General features: G+C 35.5%; 1 non-coding gene across 1 annotated transcript; it reads left to right on the top strand.

The window, feature by feature from the left end:
- Positions 1-8,272: 8,272 nt before the first annotated feature.
- On the top strand, positions 8,273-8,376 carry LOC131828370 (U6 spliceosomal RNA). The gene has a single exon (XR_009352386.1). It is a non-coding gene; the product is annotated as a U6 spliceosomal RNA (small nuclear RNA).
- Positions 8,377-20,174: the final 11,798 nt, after the last annotated feature.

Raw genomic sequence — 20,174 nt, 5'->3', positions numbered from 1 at the left:
TTTTACCAGCAATTTGACCACCATGTGCACAGGGAAGTCTATTGATAAAGGCTTTATTGCAATAAGTTGCAAATACATGGATGATTTTGAATTCTCTTTCTTGAGGTCTTGTTTCATGATAATAAATTTAGGGTGGCTTATTGGAATGGATGTTATTAACATATTTTCATAGTTCTAAGTACATGGAATTGTAAAATAGATTAATGAATGTGGCATTACTGACAACTGTCCTCATTTTGAAATCAAATTACAGTGTACTCAGATGAGGAAGCAAAGCAGATTTGGGATTATGAGTGAACTAATTTAAAAAAGTCTTAGGGGTATGATCAGACTATTGGGTAATTCAGTAGAAAAATGTCAACTGATTGAGATTTTGTGTTTCCTGATTTCAGAGAGAAGTTAAGATAAATAAGGAACACGAGGAGACTAGGAAGCCAAACATAAGTGATAATTTTGTGCCAGAGTGTGTATACATCTGTTTATCTTCTTGCTTTACCACTAAGGTTGCTCCTAGAGGAGAGTTTAAATATGTGTTGGAGCTAATCTCTGTGGATTACACAACAAACCACATCCTACAGCTCTCCCTGAAACACCCCTTATGATTTCAATGTAATTTGGTTTTTGCATTTTTAGAAATAACAAAATACTTTGCAAACTCATCTACTTTATTACCACCACAAGTGAGTCAGCTGACTCCACATTTTAACACAGTGACAGTCACAGAGGAATGGAGGAATGAGTAAAGTTATCAATATATGTGCTTTTAAGAAGTACAACAGGGTAGCAGCTATTTCCAGGAACCAAAACATGGGTCAGCAGCTGTGAAGGAAAAGTGATGGAATAAATGACTCATTTCAGAGGAGTTCTACGACATATTAATTCTATAATGTATCCTCAGCACCCAGTTACCCGCTTTGATCTAAAGATAAGGATTTACAGTTAAGGTCCCATTTATGATTTGACTGGTAGGGTCTGAATCATGTTTACTATTGTTTTGACTATTACTTGAAACCTATAGTAGTACTTGGGATATGTGTTGTGTATTCTGTGAACATGTGCTATTTTTAGATTAGATAATTCCTGTCTCGAACCCCTGTTAATTTGTTTGTTTCTGTTTAATTGATAGTGGTTTCAGTAAATGGATATATCTGAAAAATTGCAAAGCCACTATTAAAATAAGTTATTATTATATATAGCATGGAATTGCACATTCCTCCTTTGAATCCGACAGAGCTTCACCATATCCTTAACAATTTGGGAAAAACATGCTATTATTTTTCTTTATAAAATTTCTCCTGTTAGGCTGTGATGGTTGTCATCAGCAGTAACTCCTCTGAAGGCTTTGTCAAAAGAGTTGAAAAAATTGGAAAGGTGTGAATGAAGCTGTTTGCTGAATATAAAGAAAAGAGCATTGAAGTACAATTCACAATCTTACTTCTCCTCTATGCTTTCAGATGTTTGACATTTGAAAATTTTGCTTCTAGAAGAGATGCCCTATATAATTCTTACTTTAAGGAGCAAGTTGCTTTTATAATTTTTTTTTATTATTCTACCATTCAAGTATTTCCATTTAAATTAAATTCAATACCATTTAAAAAAAATCAAAAGTGCAGCCAGTATTCAATTCCTGGGCTAAATAATTTTAGAAAGCTTTGTGTTATTGAACCTACGGGGTTTTTCTGTAGTTTTAACTCTTTCTTTCTGTGATTTTTCCCATTAGTCACGTAAGTGACTGCAATATAACAGACATTGAGGGTAAAGAAGGACTGAATAGAACAATCCTTGGCCTCATGAAGTTGAGAATCTAGCAAGGGAGTCAAACAATTCAATCATTCAGAGACAATTTATTGAGTGCCTGGCCTAAGATGTGCACAACAAAACCCCAGCCCAGAGGAATCATTTTAATGGGAGAGATAGATAATAGGTAAGCCAACTTTAAAAAGAAAAAAATCGTACTGGTTTTTCTTTAATAGTGATGCATATTTGAACTAAATAAGCACATTTTAAAAAGAGCAGTGATTGAGAAGAGGTTTTGTAACTGAGTGGTCCGAAAGGGCCTCCCTGAAAAAGTCTGTTTTGAACAGATTTCTGAATAATATCAGCTAGGAAGCTGCGTAAAAATCTCAGGGATGGGTGATTTTTCCAGTCAAAAAACTGTAAAGGCTCCAAAGTCACAATACAGCTGTAAGTTTCTCTAATAAAGTAACTTCTGACAAAGAATGAGAAGAAATAACTAACCCAGGTTTGAAAGAAAAGGGACAGACTTTCTATGGAATTAATATTTAATTAAAGCTCTAAAGGACAAAAATACAATAGAGCAAAATTCTATATACCTAATGACGCTGATATACTTAATGAAAGTTCATAAACAAGTGTGGGTAGCAAAGAGTGTGTGGGAATGTTGGTAAGAACAGTGGGGAAGAGTCATCCCTGAACATGTTCTTAAATGAAGCAATTCTTGTGTTGTTTTAAAGGGTAAATTGGAGTTTGCCTAAGTGATTAGAGAAGGATGCCTCGGCTTATGGAAGTTCAAAGCCATAAAGATGTGATAAACTACTGCAGATATTTTCATGTATATTTGTTGTTGCTTCTAGTAATGGTGATCTAAAAACTCTTTCTTAAGACAACTAAAAATCCAGACAAAATAGCTTTTAAAGTTAAAAATATCAGAATGATTATAAAAATAAGGGAGGGATTACTGGGCCAAAATAGGAAATACAATGAGAGCCCAGAGATATATGCCCTGAAGCCATTTTAGCTATGAGAGCATTTGAAACTGCTAAAACACACTGAGCTGTGTTTTTAATAGACTCTTGATACTAGAGAAACAAAATTCAAAATCCAGCAGCAATCAAATTTGAGGACTTTGGTACAACCCAAATTTAAGTTGAGATCCCCAAAGCACAAGGAGAAGCAGAAATAAGACTATAGCCTACCTTGCCTTCTGTGTAAACTGAGAAAGTCAATCACTGAATTTGGAGTATGATTGTCTTGTAGAGTCTCAGATATAAGAGAAAATCCTGCCAAGGAGGACCATACCATTATTATAGCTCTTAATTATCCCTACTCAATAAGAGTTTCAAATATAATGTCTTGAACATAGCAAAATGGAACAAAGCACACAAAGAAAAACCATTAACAAGATTTGAAAGACAAAATGGGATTAAGTATGATGTTAAAATGATCAATAAAGATTGTAAAATGGCTTGATTACTCTGCTCAAATAAATGAGAGGGGAAGCAAATTGAACAAAAAATTGAAACTAAAAATGATATTGAGAAAGGTTTTATAAATGAACCAAATGGATACTCTAGAATTTAAAGATATGACAGCCAATTTAAGATACCACAGGGGTGCCTGGGTGGCTCACTTAATTAAACCTCCAATTCTTTGTCCTTTTTTTTTAACACCTTAATTTTATTTTATTTCTTTCATTTTGGCTCAGGTCATGATGTCAGGGTTGTGAAATAGAGCCCAGAGTTGGGCTCTGTGCTGAGCCTGGAGCCTGCTTAAGATTCTTTTCCCTTCTTTTTCTATCCATCCCTGCGCTCTCACTAGCTCGCTTTCTCTTGCTTGCAAATAAATAAATAGATAGATAGATGATAGATAGATAGATAGATAATAGACAAAGCAAAATAAAAGCAGATTATGAAAATAAATATAAAGATTTTGAAATGAAAACAAGTTCAAAATAAAATAGAGAAGACCTACACAGCTAAAAGTTCATTCAGAAAATCTACTATTAAAGAAGTCAGTATAACACAATGTTAAGATATCAAAAGATTTGAGCATGTACTGTACAGAAAGGGTAATCCAAATGGCCACTCATATATAAAAACTGTTTATCTTTATTATGAATCTGGAATTAAATTAAATTAAATTAAAAATAAATTAAAACCTAGAATGGCATACTATTACACACTTACCATATTGGGCAACAGTGAAAATGTCTTGCAAGAATGTGAAGGAATGACAGTGCACATAATAAAAACATATGAGGAAAGTTGGACAATATTTAGAAAACTTAAAAATTAAAAAAAAAATTGGTCCATTCCTAGAAATACAACATGGAACTAAAGGAATATTTTCATCAGGATATGCAAACAGATGATTATAGTTATTTCATTCATAACGGCAGATCAGTAGTGGTATATTTGCACAATGTTACATTAAATAAGAGAGAATATTAACAAACTGGGAGGAGGGGCTAGGTTGTTATCATAAACAGATCTTCTATGGTGCTAATTATGTTCTATTTCTCAAAATCTTTAAGTTAAAAAAGTTTTCAAATTTATATCTAGATAGATAGATAGGTAAATGATAGATAGACAGATATGCCAGAAGCTGCAATGCTAGGCTAAGACCAGGCTTCAAAGGGCTTTTCTATTCTCTACTAAATACTTTAAACCATTCATTATATCATAGCTCAGTGTTCAAATCTCCATTTGTTTCCTCAGTTTCCTAATATTTATCTTAAGGTGACCTGATCCAGACTTTTGATCACCTTTGTCTAAATATTTCTATTTTAACAAAGTCCTTTTGAACACTCAGAGACTAAAACTTAGAAAAAGACTCTGATTGTTATCTCACTAGAGTGGAAAATATATAGTTACTCATTAACTAATGATATCCATGTCTACATTAGATCCATGACATTTTTATTTCTTGGGAGCTTTTGGCTAAATGAATTTTTTAAGCTTCCTTTAAATGGAGCTTTAAGCCATCGCCACATGAATAAAATTAAAGAACTAAATGAAAACAAGCCAAGTATTTACAGAGTAATTAGAATGTGCAGTGGAAAGAGTACAATTCTGAAATCATAAAGCCTAAATTAGTGTGATGCATCTTTACCAGCCATGTAATCATAAACCAGTTATCTAAATGTGTTAGCCTCAGTTTTTTCACCCATGAAATGGTGATGATAATACTTATTATGCAGAGTTGTTGTGTGGATGTAATGAAGCATGGAGCATGAGAGTCTCATATTCCATGCTAAAATGATAGCTATTTTTATACTTATAATAATTCTAATAATAGTAATTAAATTGTTCAAAATGATAATATTCATTTATATTGAGGCATTGTATTGACTATTCATAGACACATTTACCAAAATAAATTTCATTTTACTTTACCCCCTCTGAGGATATATATTCCCTAATTCAATATGAATCTCATTATGAATAATAATTATCATGATAAATATGCAGATTTTTCTTCTATTTATTTTTAGGGAAGTATCCTTTACTGTTGAACATAAAGAAACTTAAGCAAGTCTGTCTTATTCAAAATTTTCATGCTGCTTTCTTATGAAACTAGATTATAGAGTTGTATGAAATAAATTCATGCAGTTAAGACATTTATGTTTGGAAAACTGGGTGGTCAGTTTAGTATTTCAAAAGAAGATTTTAAATTTAAACCTTAAAACTGAGCTCTTTCAGCCTTATTTATAGACCATCCTTCATGCTTCATAAGTATTCCTTCATTGTAAACTAACTAATAGTGTTTGTCACAGTGTATATAACTAAAATGGATTTTGTATTCTATTATTTCAGAGTTAGTTGCAGTTTCTACTTCCTTAATTCCTTTTTTGAAAAATAGATTAATTCTACAAAAAGTTTTTTCGAGCTTTATTGAAAAATAATTGACATATTATAATTTGTAAATTTAAGAAATGATTTCTTATAACACTGCAAACTTTTAACATTGTGTAAATTCTGTACCATTTGATAAATTGGTATACATCTGTATTGCAATATAATCTACATAAAAATGTTAATACATCTACTATCTCATATAGTTGCCTCTGTTTTTTATGCATGTATTGTAAGGAATTTTAAGATCTACTCTCTTAGCAACTTTTATGTATATAGTACAGTAGAGATAAACTTCAGAGGTCTTGTGGGTTTTGTTCCAGACTGCCTCAATAAAGTGATTATCTCAATCAACTAAGTCAAATCATTATTATTTTTTTTGGTTTCCCAGTGCAAATAAAAAATTATGTTTCCCAGTGCATATAAAAAATAAACACTATACTGTACTGTTCAAAAGCATTATGTCTTTAAAGAAAAACAATGTATATACCTTAAGTAAACTAGTTCTGAGTTTTCAGTGGGTCATAATTACTGATCACAGATCACCATAACAAATACAATAATAATGAAAAAACTTGAAATATTGCAAGAATTACCAACATGTGACAGAGAGACACAAAATGAACAAATGTTTAGAAAAATGGTGGCAGCAGACCTCTTTTATACAAGATTGCTATAAACTTTCAACTTGTAAGAATGTGATATATGTAAAGTTTAATAAAGGGAAGCACAATAAAAAAGTATGTATATATTATTAACTATGATCATCATGCTGTACATTAGATCCCCAGAACTTTTTCATATTATAGTTGCAAGTTTGTGCCCTTTGACCACCTTATTCCACCCCAGGTTCACCTCTTGTCAACTCAACTCTAAGTTTCCATTAGTTTGCTTTTTCTTCAGATTCTGTATGTAAGGGATATCATAATACATAAATTAAAAAATATATATAAAATCTTTGAAATATTTCACTTAGTATAATACCTTCAAGATCCATCCATGCTGTTGTAAAAAGCAGTATTTCTTAATTTTTCATGGTTAAGTAGTATTCCATAGTATATATTTACCATACTTATTTTATTCATTCATCCATTAATGGATACTGAAGTTATTTCCATCTCTTGCTTAGAGTTAATAATTTTATAATGAACATAAGAGTGCAGATATGTCTTCGAATAGTGACTTCGTTTCCTTTAGATATATACCTAGAAGTGGGATTACTGAATCATATGGTAATTTTACTTTTAATAATATGAATAGTCTCCATACTGTTTTCCATACAAATTTATATCCCTATCACAGTGCATAAGTTCCCCATTTTCCCCAATATTTACCAAAATTTGTTAGTTTTAATTTTTTGGTAGTATATATTCTAATAGGTAGTAATATTGTGTTTTTCAGAGGTAAACAACAACATAATGAATTTGCCCTGAGTTTTTACATTGAGCACTTTTTAATGCTCCTGTTGGTCATTTATATAACTTTTTTGAAAAAAAAAGTCTATTGAGATCCTTTTGCTATTTTTTAATGATATATTTTTTTCTATTTGTATCTCTTGAATATTAACCTCTTTTCAGATATAAGATTTGTAAGTATTTTCTTCCATTCTGTGGATTGTGTTTTCATTCTCCCTCTCTCTCTCTTTTTTTTTTTTTTTTTGGCAATGCAGAAACTTTAGTTAATGTAATACCATTTATTTATTTTTGCTTCTTTTGCTTGTGTTTTTGGCCTGGTATCCAAAAACTATTGGCAAGACCAATGTCAAGGAGAATTTTTCCTATGTTTTCCTTTAGGAAATTTAGTTTCATGCATCACATTTAAGTCTTTGATCTATTTCAAGTTAAGATTTATGAGTGATATAAGCTTCCAGTTTCATGCTGGTTTATGTGACTATTCAGTTTTAAATATCATTTATTGAACAGACTATCTTTACCCATTATATATGTTGGCCCCTGTCAAATATTAGGTGACTGTATGAAAGGATTTATTTCTGGACTCTCAAATCTGTTCTACTTGTTTATTGGTCTGTTTTTATACCAGTATACTTTATTGTTTTGAGCATGAGGGCTTTGTAGTATTGTTTCAAATCAAGAAGTGTAATTTCACTTCTTCATTCTTTCTCAGAACTGCTTTAATTATTTGTCTTTTATGGTCTCATATAAATTCTAGGATTCTTTACTTACTTCTGTAAAAAAATAATATTGGATTTATTAAAAGATTTTTTATTTATTTATTTGACAGAGAGAGATGACAAGCAGGCAGAGAGGCAGGCAGAGAGAGAAGAGGTAGCAGCTTCCTGCTGAGCAGAGAGCCTGATGCAGGGCTCGATCCCAGGACCCTGGGATCATGACCTGAGCCGAAGGCAGTGGCTTAACCCACTGAGCCACCCAGGCACCCCTAACATTGGATTTTTGATAGGAATTGAATTTACAGATGGTTTTTGGTAGTATGGACATTTTAACAATGTTAATTCTTACCATTCATAAATATGAGCTATCTTTCCATTTATGTCTCCTTCAATTTCTTTATCAATGTCATAGTTTATGGGGTACATATCTTTCATCTTCTTAGTTAAATCTTATCCTAAGTATTTCATTAGTTTTGATGCTATTGTGAATTAGATTGTTCTCTTTATTTTTTCAGATAGTTCATCATTAGAGTGTTAAAATGCTCGTCTTGTGCTTACTTTGGCAGCACATATACTAAAATTGGAATGATGCAGAGATTAGCTTGATCACTGAACAAGGATGACATGAAAAACTGGGAAGCATTCCATATTGGAAAAAAAAGCGAAACAAAACAAAATTCTTGTCTTTTATATATTGATCTTGTATTTGGCAGCTTTACTAAATTTGTTTATTCAAAATTTTTTGTGAATTTTTTAGGATTCTTTTACATGTAAGTTCATGTTATTAAAAAAAAGAAAATTTTACTTCTTCCTTTTTTTTTTTTGAGTCTTTTATTTCTTTGTGTTCCTTGTTTCTCTGGTAGGACATCCAGTACTATGTCAAATGAGAGTAGTGAAAGTGGACACACTTGTCTTTGTTCTGATCTTTAAGGGGAAAATTTTCAATTTTTTTTGATTGAATATGAGATTAGCTCTGGGCTTGCAATATGTGCTTTTTCTTTAATGGATTTTTAAAACTATTTTTTAAAAATTTTTTATAAACATATAATGTGTTTTTATCCCTAGGGGCACAGGTCTGTGAATCTCCAGGTTTACCCATTTCACAGCACTCACCATCACTCACCATAGCACCTGCCCTCCCCAATGTCCATACCCCCACCATCCTCTCCCAACACACCTCCCCCCAGCAACCCTCAGTCTGTTTTGTGAGATTCAGTCTTTTATGGTTTGTCTCCCTCCCAATCCCATCTTTTTTTATTTTTCTTTTCGTACGCCTGAAACCGCCTATGTTGCATCTCCACTTCATCATATCAGGGAGATCATATGATAGTTGTCTTTCTCAGATTGATTTATTTCGCCAAGCATAATACCCTCTAGTTCCATCCACGTCATCACAAATAGCAGGATTTCATTTCCTTTGATGGCTGCATAGTATCCCATTGTACATATATACCACATCTTATTTATTGATTCATCTGTTGAAGGACATTTAGGTTCTTTCCATAGTTTAACTATTGTGGACATTGCTGCTATAAACATTTGGGTGCATGTGCCCCTTCAGAATGCCACGTTTGTATCTTTAGGGTATATACCCAGTACTACAATCACTGGGTCATAGGCTAGTTCTATTTTCAGCTTTTTGAGGCACCTCCACGCTGTTTTCCAGAGTGGTTGCACCAGCTTGCATTCCCACGTACAGTGTAGGAGGGTTGCCCTTTCTCCACATCCTTGCCAGCATCTGTCATTGACTGACTTGTTCATTTTAGCCATTCTGAAAGGTGTGAGGTGGTATCTCATTCTGGTTTTGATTTGCATTTCCCTGATGCCGAGTGATGTGGAGCATTTTTTCATGTGTCTGTTGGCCATTTGGATGTATTCTTTGCAGAAATGTCTGTTCATGTCCTCTGTGCATTTCTTCATTGGATTATTTGTTCTTAGGGTGTTGAGTTTGATAAACTCTTTATAGATTTTGGATAGATAGTGGCCCTTTATCTGGTATGTTATTTGCAAATATCTTCTCCCAGATAACTTCTGACAGTCATCTTTTGGCTTTGTTAACTGTTTCCTTTGCTGTGCAAACAAAAGCTTTTTGATCTGATGAAATCCCAATAGTTCATTCTTGCCCTTGCTTCCCTTGCCTTTGGCGATGTTCCTAGGAAGAAGTTGCTGCTGCTGAGGTCAAAGAGGTTGCTACCTGTTCTCTCCTCAAGGATTTTGATGGATTCCTTTCTCACATTATGCTTCTTCATCCATTTCCAGTCTATTTTCATGTATGGTGTAAGGAAATGGTCCAACTTCATTTTTCTGCATGTGGCTCTTCAATTTTCCCAACACCATTTGTTGAAGAGGCTGTCTCTTTTCCATAGGACATTCCTTCCTGCTTTGTTGAAGATTAGTTGACCATAGAGTTGAGGGTGTATTTCTGGGCTCTCTATTCTGTTCCATTGATCTATGTCTGTTTTGGGGACAGTTCCCTACTATCTCGATGATGACAACTTTGTAATAGAGCTTGAAGTCTGGAATTGTGATGCCAACAACTTTGGCTTTCTTTTTCAATATTCCTCTAGCAATTCGAGGTATTTTTGTGGTTCCATATATATTTTAGGATGATTTGTCCCATTTCTTTGAAAAAAAGATGGATGGGATTTTGATAGGGATTGCATTAAATGTGTAGATTGCTTTAGGTAGCATAGACATTTTCACAATATTTGTTCTTCCAATACAAGAGCATGGAACATTTTTCCATTTCTTTGTGTCTTCTTCAATTTCTTTCATGAGTACTTTAGAGTTTTCTGAGTATAGATTCTTTGTCTCTTTGGTTAGGTTTATTCCTAAGTATCTTAGGGTTTTGGGTGCAATTGTAAATGGGATTCACTCCTTAATTTCTATTTCTACAGTCTTGTTGGTATAAAAAAAATGCAACCAATTTTTGTGCATTGATTTTATATCCTGACACTTTACAGAATTCCTATACAAGTTATAGCAGATTTGGAGTGGAGTCCTTTAAGTTTTCCACATACAGTGTCATATAGTCTGCAAACAGGGATAGTTTGACTTCTCTTTTGCCAATTTGGCAAAATTTGGATGCCCTTAATTTCTTTTTGTTGTCTGATTGCCGAGGCTAGGACTTCTATTACGATGTTGAATAGCAGTGGTGATAACGGACATCCCTGCCGTGTTCCTGACCTCAGCGGAAAAGTATTCAGTTTTTCTCCATTGAAAATGATATTTGCAGTGGGTTTTTCATAGATGGCTTTGATAATATTGATAATATGTGCCCTCTATGCCTACACTTTGAAGAGTTTTAATCAGGAAGGGATACTGCACTTTGCCAAATGCTTTTTCAGCATCTATGGAGAGTATCATATGGTTCTTGTTCTTTATTTTATTAATGTGTTGTATCACATTGATTGATTTGCAGATGTTGAACCAACCTTGTAGCCCTGGAATAAATCCCAGTTGGTCGTGGTGAATAATCCTTTGAATGTACTGTTGAATCCTATTGGCTAGTATTTTGGTGAGAATTTTCGCATCTGTGTTCATCAAGGATATTGGTCTGTAGTTCTCTTTTTTGATGGGATCCTTGTCTGGTTTTTGGATCAAGGTGATGCTGGTGGCCTCAGAAAAAAAGAGTTTGGAAGTTTTCCTTCCATTTCTATTTTTTTGGAACAGTATCATGAGAATAGGAATTAATTCTTCTTTAAATGTTTGGCAGAATTCCCCTGGGAAGCCATCTGGCCCGGGGCTTTTGTTTGTTTGGAGATTTTTTTTTAAAGATTTATTTATTTGACAGAGAGAAATCACAAGTAGACAGAGAGGCAGCCAGAGAGAGAGAGAGGGAAGCAGGCTCCCTGCTGAGCAGAGAGCCCGACGTGGGACTCGATCCCAGGACCCTGAGATCATGACCCAATCCGAAGGCAGCAGCTTAATCCACTGAGCCACCCAGGCGCCCCTGGAGATTTTTGATGACTGTTTCAATCTACATACTGGTTATGGGTCTGTTCAGGTTTTCTATTTCTTCCTGGTTCAGTTGTGGTAGTTTATATGTCTCTAGGAATGTATCCATTTCTTCCAGATTGTTGAATTTGTTGGCGCAGAGTTGCTCATAGTATGTTCTTATAATTGTTTGTATTTCTTTGGTGTTGGTTGTGATCTCTCCTCTTTCATTCATGATTTTATTTATTTGGGTCCTTTCTCTTTCTTTATCAATCTTATTAATTCTTTCAAAGAACCAGCTCCTAGTTTCGTTGATTTGTTCTATTGTTTTTTTTTTTTTTTTTGGTTTTGGTTTTTTGTGTTTTTTTGTTTGTTTCTATTTCATTGATTTCTTCTCTGATCTTTATTATTCCTCTTCTCCTGCTGGGTTTAGGCTTTCTTTGTTGTTCTTTCTCCGATTCCTTTAGGTGTAGGGTTATGTTGTGTATTTGAGATCTTTCTTGTTTCTTGAGAAAGGCTCGTACAGCTTTATATTTTCCTCTCAGGACTGCCTTTGCTGTATCCCACAGATTTTGAACACTTTTGTTTTCATTATCATTTGTTTCCATGAATTTTTTTCAATTCTTCTTTAATTTCCTGGTTGACCAATTCATTTTTTAGAAGGATGCTGTTTAGTCTCCATGTATTTGTGTTCTTTCCAAATTTCCTCTTGTGATTGAGTTCTAGTTTCAGAGCATTGTGGTCTGAGAATATGCAGGGGATGATCCCAATCTTTTGATAATGGTTGAGATCTGATTTATGGCCCAGGATGTGGTCTATTCTGGAGAATGTTCCATGTGCACTAGAGAAGAATGTGTATTCTGTTATTTTGGGATGGAATGTGTTGAATATACCTGTGATGTCCATCTTGTCCAGTGTGTCATTTAAGGCCTTTTTCCTTGTGGATCTGTTGCTTGGATGATCTGTCCATTTCAATGAGGGGAGTGTTAAATTCCCCTACTATTATTTTATTATTGTCGATGTGTTTCTTAGATTTTGTTATTAATTGGTTTATATAGTTGGTTGCTCCCATGTTAAGGACATAGATATTTAAAATTGTTAGGTCTTCTTGTTGGACAGACCCTTTGAGTATGATATAGTGTTCTTCCTCATCTCTTATTATAGTCTTTGGCTTAAAATCTAATTGATCTGATATAAGGATTGCCACCCCAGCTTTCTTCTGATGTCCATTAGCATGGTAAATTGTTTTCCACCCCCTCTCTTTAAATCTTTAGGTGTCTTCGGGTCTATGATGAGTTTCTTGGGCAGCATATTGACGGGTTTTGCTTTTTATCCATTCTGATACCCTGTGTCTTTTGATTGGTGCATTTAGGCCATTTACATTCAGTGTAACTATTGAGAGATATGAATTTAGTGGCATTGTATTGCCTATAATGTGACTGTTACTGTATATTGTTTCTGTTCCTTTCTGATCTACTACTTTTAGGCTCTCTCTTTGCTTAGAGGACCCCTTTCAATATTTCCTGGAGAGTTGGTTTGGTGTTTGCAAATTCTTTCAGCTTTTGTTTGTCCTGGTAGCTTTTTAATCTCTCCTTCTATTTTCAATGATAGCCTAGCTGGATATAGTATTCTTGGCTGCATGTTTTCCTCATTTAACACTGAATATATAATGCCAGTTCTTTCTGGCCTGCCAGGTCTCTGTGGATAAGTCTGCTGCCAATCAAATATTTTTACTGTTGTACAATACATACTTCTTTTCCCAGGCTGCTTTCAGGATTTTCTCTTTGTTGTTAACCGTTGTAAATTTTACTATCAGGTTACGGGGTGTGGACCTATTTTTATTGATTTTGAGGGTCATTCTTTGCATCTCCTGAATTTGATGTTTTTTCCCTTTGCCATATTAAGGAAATTCTCTACAAAAATTCTGTCCAATATACCTTCTGCTCCCCTCTCTCTTTCTTCTTCTTCTGGGATCCCAATTATTCTAATGTTGTGTCGTCTTATGGTTTCACTTATCTCTCAAATTCTCTCCTCGTGGTCCAGTATTTGTTTGTCTCTCTTTTGCTCAGCTTCTTTATTCTCCATCATTTGGTCTTCTATATCACTAATTCTTTTGCCTCATTTATCCTAGCAGTAAGAACTTCCATTTTTTTAAATAATTTTTTATTTTTTATAAACATATATTTTTATCCCCAGGGGTACAGGTCTGTGAATCACCAGGTTTATACACTTCACAGCACTCACCAAAGCACATACCCTCCTCAATGTCCATAATCCCACCCCCTTCTCCCAAACCCCCTACCCCAGCAACCCTCAGTTTGTTTTGTGAGATTAAGAGTCACTTATGGTTTGTCTCTCTCCCAATCCCATCTTGTTTCATTGATTCTTCTCCTACCCACTTAAGCCCCCATGTTGCATCACCACTTCCTCATATCAGGGAGATCATATGATAGTTGTCTTTCTCTGCTTGACTTATTTCGCTAAGCATGATACGCTCTAGTTCCATCCATGTTGTCGCAAATGGCAAGATTTCATTTCTTTTGATGGCTGCATAGTATTCCATTGTGTATATATACCACATCTTCTTGATCCATTCATCTGTTGATGGACATCTAGGTTCTTTCCATAGTTTGGCTATTGTGGACATTGCTGCTATAAACATTCGGGTACACGTGCCCCTTTGGATCACTACGTTTGTATCTTTAGGGTAAATACCCAATAGTGCAATTGCTGGGTCATAGGGCAGTTCTATTTTCAACATTTTGAGGAACCTCCATGCTGTTTTCCAGAGAGGTTGCACCAGCTTGCATTCCCACCAACAGTGTAGGAGGGTTCCCCTTTCTCCGCATCCTCGCCAGCATCTGTCATTTCCTGACTTGTTGATTTTAGCCATTCTGACTGGTGTGAGGTGATATCGCATTGTGGTTTTGATTTGTATTTCCCTGATGCCGAGTGATATGGAGCACTTTTTCATGTGTCTGTTGGCCATCTGGATGTCTTCTTTGCAGAAATGTCTGTTCATGTCCTCTGCCCATTTCTTGATTGGATTATTTGTTCTTTGGGTGTTGAGTTTGCTAAGTTCTTTATAGATTCTGGACACTAGTCCTTTATCTGATATGTCGTTTGCAAATATCTTCTCCCATTCTGTCAGTTGTCTTTTGATTTTGTTAACTGTTTCCTTTGCTGTGCAAAAGCTTTTGATCTTGATGAAATCCCAATAGTTCATTTTTGCCCTTGCTTCCCTTGCCTTTGGCGTTGTTCCTAGGAAGATGTTGCTGCGGCTGAGGTCGAAGAGGTTGCTGCCTGTGTTCTCCTCAAGGATTTTGATGGATTCCTTTCGCACATTGAGGTCCTTCATCCATTTTGAGTCTATTTTTGTGTGTGGTGTAAGGAAATGGTCCAATTTCATTTTTCTGCATGTGGCTGTCCAATTTTCCCAGCACCATTTATTGAAGAGGCTGTCTTTTTTCCATTGGACATTCTTTCCTGCTTTGTCAAAGATGAGTTGACCATAGAGTTGAGGGTGTATTTCTGGGCTCTCTTTTCTGTTCCATTGATCTATGTGTCTGTTTTTGTGCCAGTACCATGCTGTCTTGATGATGACAGCTTTGTAATAGAGCTTGAAGTCCGGAATTGTGATGCCACCAATGTTGGCTTTCTTTTTCAATATCCCTTTGGCTATTCGAGGTCTTTTCTGGTTCCATATAAATTTTAGAATTATTTGTTCCATTTCTTTGAAAAAGATGGATGGTACTTTGATAGGAATTGCATTAAATGTGTAGATTGCTTTAGGTAACATAGACATTTTCACAATATTTATTTTTCCAATCCAGGAGCATGGAACATTTTTCCATTTCTTTGTGTCTTCCTCAATTTCTTTCATGAGTACTTTATAGTTTTCTGAGTATAGATTCTGTGTCTCTTTGGTTAGGTTTATTCCTAGGTATCTTATGGTTTTGGGTGCAATTGTAAATGGGATTGACTCCTTAATTTCCCTTTCTTCTGTCTTGCTGTTGGTGTAGAGAAATGCAACTGATTTCTGTGCATTGATTTTATATCCTGACACTTTACTGAATTCCTGTATAAGTTCTAGCAGTTTTGGAGTGGAGTCTTTTGGGTTTTCCACATATAGTATCATATCATCTGCGAAGAGTGACAATTTGACTTCTTCTTTGCCGATTTGGATGCCTTTAATTTCCTTTTGTTGTCTGATTGCTGAGGCTAGGACCTCTAGTACTATGTTGAATAGCAGTGGTGATAATGGACATCCCTGCCGTGTTCCTGACCTTAGCGGAAAAGCTTTCAGTTTTTCTCCATTGAGAATGATATTTGCGGTGGGTTTTTCATAGATGGCTTTGATGATATTGAGGTATGTGCCCTCTATCCCTACACTTTGAAGAGTTTTGATCAGGAAGGGATGCTGTACTTTGTCAAATGCTTTTTCAGCATCTATTGAGAGTATCATGTGGTTCTTGTTCTTTCTTTAATTGATGTGTTGTATCACATTGACTGATTTGCGGATGTTGAACCAACCTTGCAGCCCTGGAATAAATCCCACTTGGTCGTGGTGAATAATCTTTTTAATGTACTGTTGAATCCTATTGGCTAGTATTTTGGTGAGTATTTTCGCATCTGTGTTCATCAAGGATATTGGTCTACAGCTCTCTTTTTTGGTGGGATCCTTGCCTGGTTTTGGGATCAAGGTGATGCTGGCCTCATAAATTGAGTTTGGAAGTTTTCCTTCCATTTCTATTTTTTGGAACAGTTTTAGGAGAATAGGAATTAGTTCTTCTTTAAATGTTTGGTAGAATTCCCCCAGGAAGCCGTCTGGCCCTGGGCTTTTGTTTGTTTGGAGATTTTTGGTGACTGTTTCAATCTCCTTACTGGTTATGGGTCTGTTCAGGCTTTCTATTTCTTCCTGGTTCAGTTGTGGTAGTTTATATGTTTCTAGGAATGCATCCATTTCTTCCAGATTGTCGAATTTATTGCCGTAGAGTTGCTCATAGTATGTTCTTATAATAGTTTGTATTTCTTTGGTGTTAGTTGTGATCTCTCCTCTTTCATTCATGATTTTATTTATTTGGGTCCTTTCTCTTTTCTTTTTGATAAGTCAGGCCAGGGGTTTATCAATTTTATTAATTCTTTCAAAGATCCAGCTCCTACTTTCGTTGATTTGTTCTATTGTTTTTTTGGTTTCTATTTCATTGATTTCTGCTCTGATCTTTATGATTTCTCTTCTCCTGTTGGGCTTAGGGTTTCTTTCTTGTTCTTTCTCCAGCTCCTTTAGGTGTAGGGTTAGGTTGTGTACCGGAGAACTTTCTTGTTTCTTGAGAAAGGCTTGTACCGCTATATATTTTCCTCTCAGGACTGCCTCTGTTGTGTCCCACAGATTTTGAACCGTTGTATTTTCATTATCATTTGTTTCCATGATTTTTTTCAATTCTTCTTTAATTTCCCGGTTGACCCATTCATTCTTTAGAAGGATGCTGTTTAGTCTCCATGTATTTTGGTTCTTTTCAAACTTCCTTTTGTGGTTGAGTTCTAGCTTTAGAGCATTGTGGTCTGAAAATATGCAGGGAATGATCCCAATCTTTTGATACCGGTTGAGTCCTGATTTAGGACCGAGGATGTGATCTATTCTGGAGAATGTTCCATGTGCACTAGAGAAGAATGTGTATTCTGTTGCTTTGGGATGAAATGTTCTGAATATATCTGTGATGTCCATGTGGTCCAGTGTGTCGTTTAAGGCCTTTATTTCCTTGCTGATCTTTTGCTTGGATGATCTGTCCATTTCAGTGAGGGGAGTGTTAAAGTCCCCTACTATTATTGTATTATTGTTGATGTGTTTCTTTGATTTTGTTATTAATTGGTTTATATAGTTGGCTGCTCCCACGTTGGGGGCATAGATATTTAAAATTGTTAAATCTTCTTGTTGGACAGACCCTTTGAGTATGATATAGTGTCCTTCCTCATCTCTTATTATAGTCTTTGGCTTAAAATCTAAGTGATCTGATATAAGGATTGCCACTCCTGCTTTCTTCTGATGTCCATTAGCATGGTAAATTCTTTTCCACCCCCTCACTTTAAATCTGGAGGTGTCTTCGGGCGTAAAATGTGTTTCTTGGAGGCAACATATAGATGGGTTTTGTTTTTTTATCCATTCTGATACTCTGTGTCTTTTGACAGGGGCATTTAGCCCATTAACATTCAGGGTAACTATTGAGAGATATGAATTTAGGGCCATTGTATTGCCTGTAAGGTGGCTGTTACTGTATATGGTCTCTGTTCCTTTCTGATCTACCACTTGTAGGCTCTCTCTTTGCTTAGAGGACCCCTTTCAAGATTTCCTGTAGAGCTGGTTTGGTGTTTGCAAATTCTTTCAGTTGTTGTTTGTTCTGGAAGCTTTTAATCTCTCCTTCTATTTTCAATGATAGCCTAGCTGGATATAGTATTCTGGGCTGCATGTTTTTCTCATTAATCCTCTGAAAATATCATGCCAGCTCTTTCTGGCCTGCCAGGTCTCTGTGGATAAGTCAGCTGCCAATCTAATATTCTTACCATTGTATTTTACAGACTTCTTTTCCCGGGCTGCTTTCAGGATTTTCTCTTTGTCACTGAGACTTTTAAATTTTACTATTAGGTGACGGGGTGTGGGCCTATTCTTATTGATTTTGAGGGGCGTTCTCTGAACCTCCTGAATTTTGATGCTCGTTCCCTTTGCCATATTGGGGAAATTCTCCCCAATAATTCTCTCTAGTATACCTTCTGCTCCCCCCTCTCTTTCTTCTTCTTCTGGAATCCCAATTATTCTAATGTTGTTTCATCTTATGGTGTCACTTATCTCTCGAATTCTCCCCTCGTGGTCCAGTAGCTGTTTGTCCCTCTTTTGCTCAGCTTCTTTATTCTCTGTCATTTGGTCTTCTATATCACTAATTCTTTCTTCTGCCTCATTTATCCTAGCAGTGAGAGCCTCCATTTTTTATTGCACCTCATTAATAGCTTTTTTGATTTCAACTTGCTTAGATTTTAGTTCTTTTATTTCTCCAGAAAGGGCTTTTATATCTCTCGAGAGGGTTTCTCTCATATCTTCCATGCCTTTTTCGAGCCTGGCTAGAACCTTGAGAATTGTCATTCTGAACTCTAGATCTGACATATTACCAATGTCTGTATTGATTAGGTCCCTAGCCTTTGGTACTGCCTCTTGTTCTTTTTTTTCTGTTGAATTTTTCCGTCTTGTCATTTTGTCCAGGTAAGAGTATATGAAGGGGCGAGTAAAATACTAAAAGGGTGGCAACAACCCCAGGAAAATATGCTTTAACCAAATTAGAAGAGATCCAAAATCATGAGGGGGGAGAAAGGGGATAAAAAGAGGTTCAAAAAGGAAGAAAGAAAAAAAAAAGAAAAAAGAGAAAAAAGAAAAGAAAAGAATTTAAAAATAAGAAAACACCTTTCAGAAAGTGGTTGTTTTTCTGCTTCCAGAATTGCTGTTCTTCTTCTCTTCGATCTGCCGATGGATTTTCAGGTGTTTGCAATCTTTAGATAAGCTATCTAGCTGATCTCCGGCTAGCTGAAATAGTCTCAGCCTGCTACTTCTCCGCCATCTTGACTCCTCCCCCAGAACTTCCATTTTTTATTGCACCTCATTAATAGCTCTTTTGATTTCAACTTGGTTAGATTTTAGTTCTTTTATTTCTCCAGAAAGGGCTTTTATCTCTCTGGAGAGGGTTTCTCTAATAACTTCCATGCCTTTTTCGAGCCCAGCTAGAACCTTGAGAGTTGTCATTCTAAACTCTAGTTCTGTCATATTACCAATGTCTGTTTTGATTAGGTCCCTAGCCTTTGGTACTGCCTCCTGTTCGTTTTTTTGTGGTGAGTTTTTCCACCTTGTTATTTTGAGCAGATAAGAATATGTAAAGGAGCAAATAAAATGCTAAAAGAGTGGTAAAGACCCCAGGAAAATGTGCTTCAACCAAATCAGAAGAGACCCAAGTTGTGGGAGAACGAAAGGGGATAAAAAAGAAGTTCAAGGGGGGAAAAAAGGTTTTAAAAAAATGAAAACAAGGAAAAAGTATTAAAAAAGAAAAAATATATATATATATACTAGACTTCTGACTAGAACAGGGTCACTCACTTAATTTTGGGAGTTTTTGGGTCTCTTAGAAGAAACTACCTCCCAAGATTTTAAAGGATGAAAAACATATAAGGGTAGGCACAGTGAAGGGATGGAATAAACCTATAAAAATGAGAAAAAAAGGGATGCCTGGGTGGCTCAGTTGGTTAAGCAACTACCTTCAGCTCAGGTCATGATCTCAGCGTCCTGGGATCGAGTCCCACACCGGGCTCCTTTCTCGGCAGGGAGCCTGCTTCTCCCTCTGCCTCTGCCTGCCTTCCTGTCTGCCTGTGCTCACTCTCTCCCCCCCTCTGATAAATAAATAAAATCTTAAAAAAATGAGAAAAAAATTTAATTTCTAAAAAATAAGTTGATAGAGCAAGTTGGTTGGGACAATAAAGAAAAA

This window comes from Mustela lutreola, chromosome 3, assembly GCF_030435805.1.
Source record: "Mustela lutreola isolate mMusLut2 chromosome 3, mMusLut2.pri, whole genome shotgun sequence".
Taxonomy (NCBI): Eukaryota; Metazoa; Chordata; class Mammalia; order Carnivora; family Mustelidae; genus Mustela; species Mustela lutreola.
This window is presented reverse-complemented; position numbering and strand designations above follow the sequence as displayed.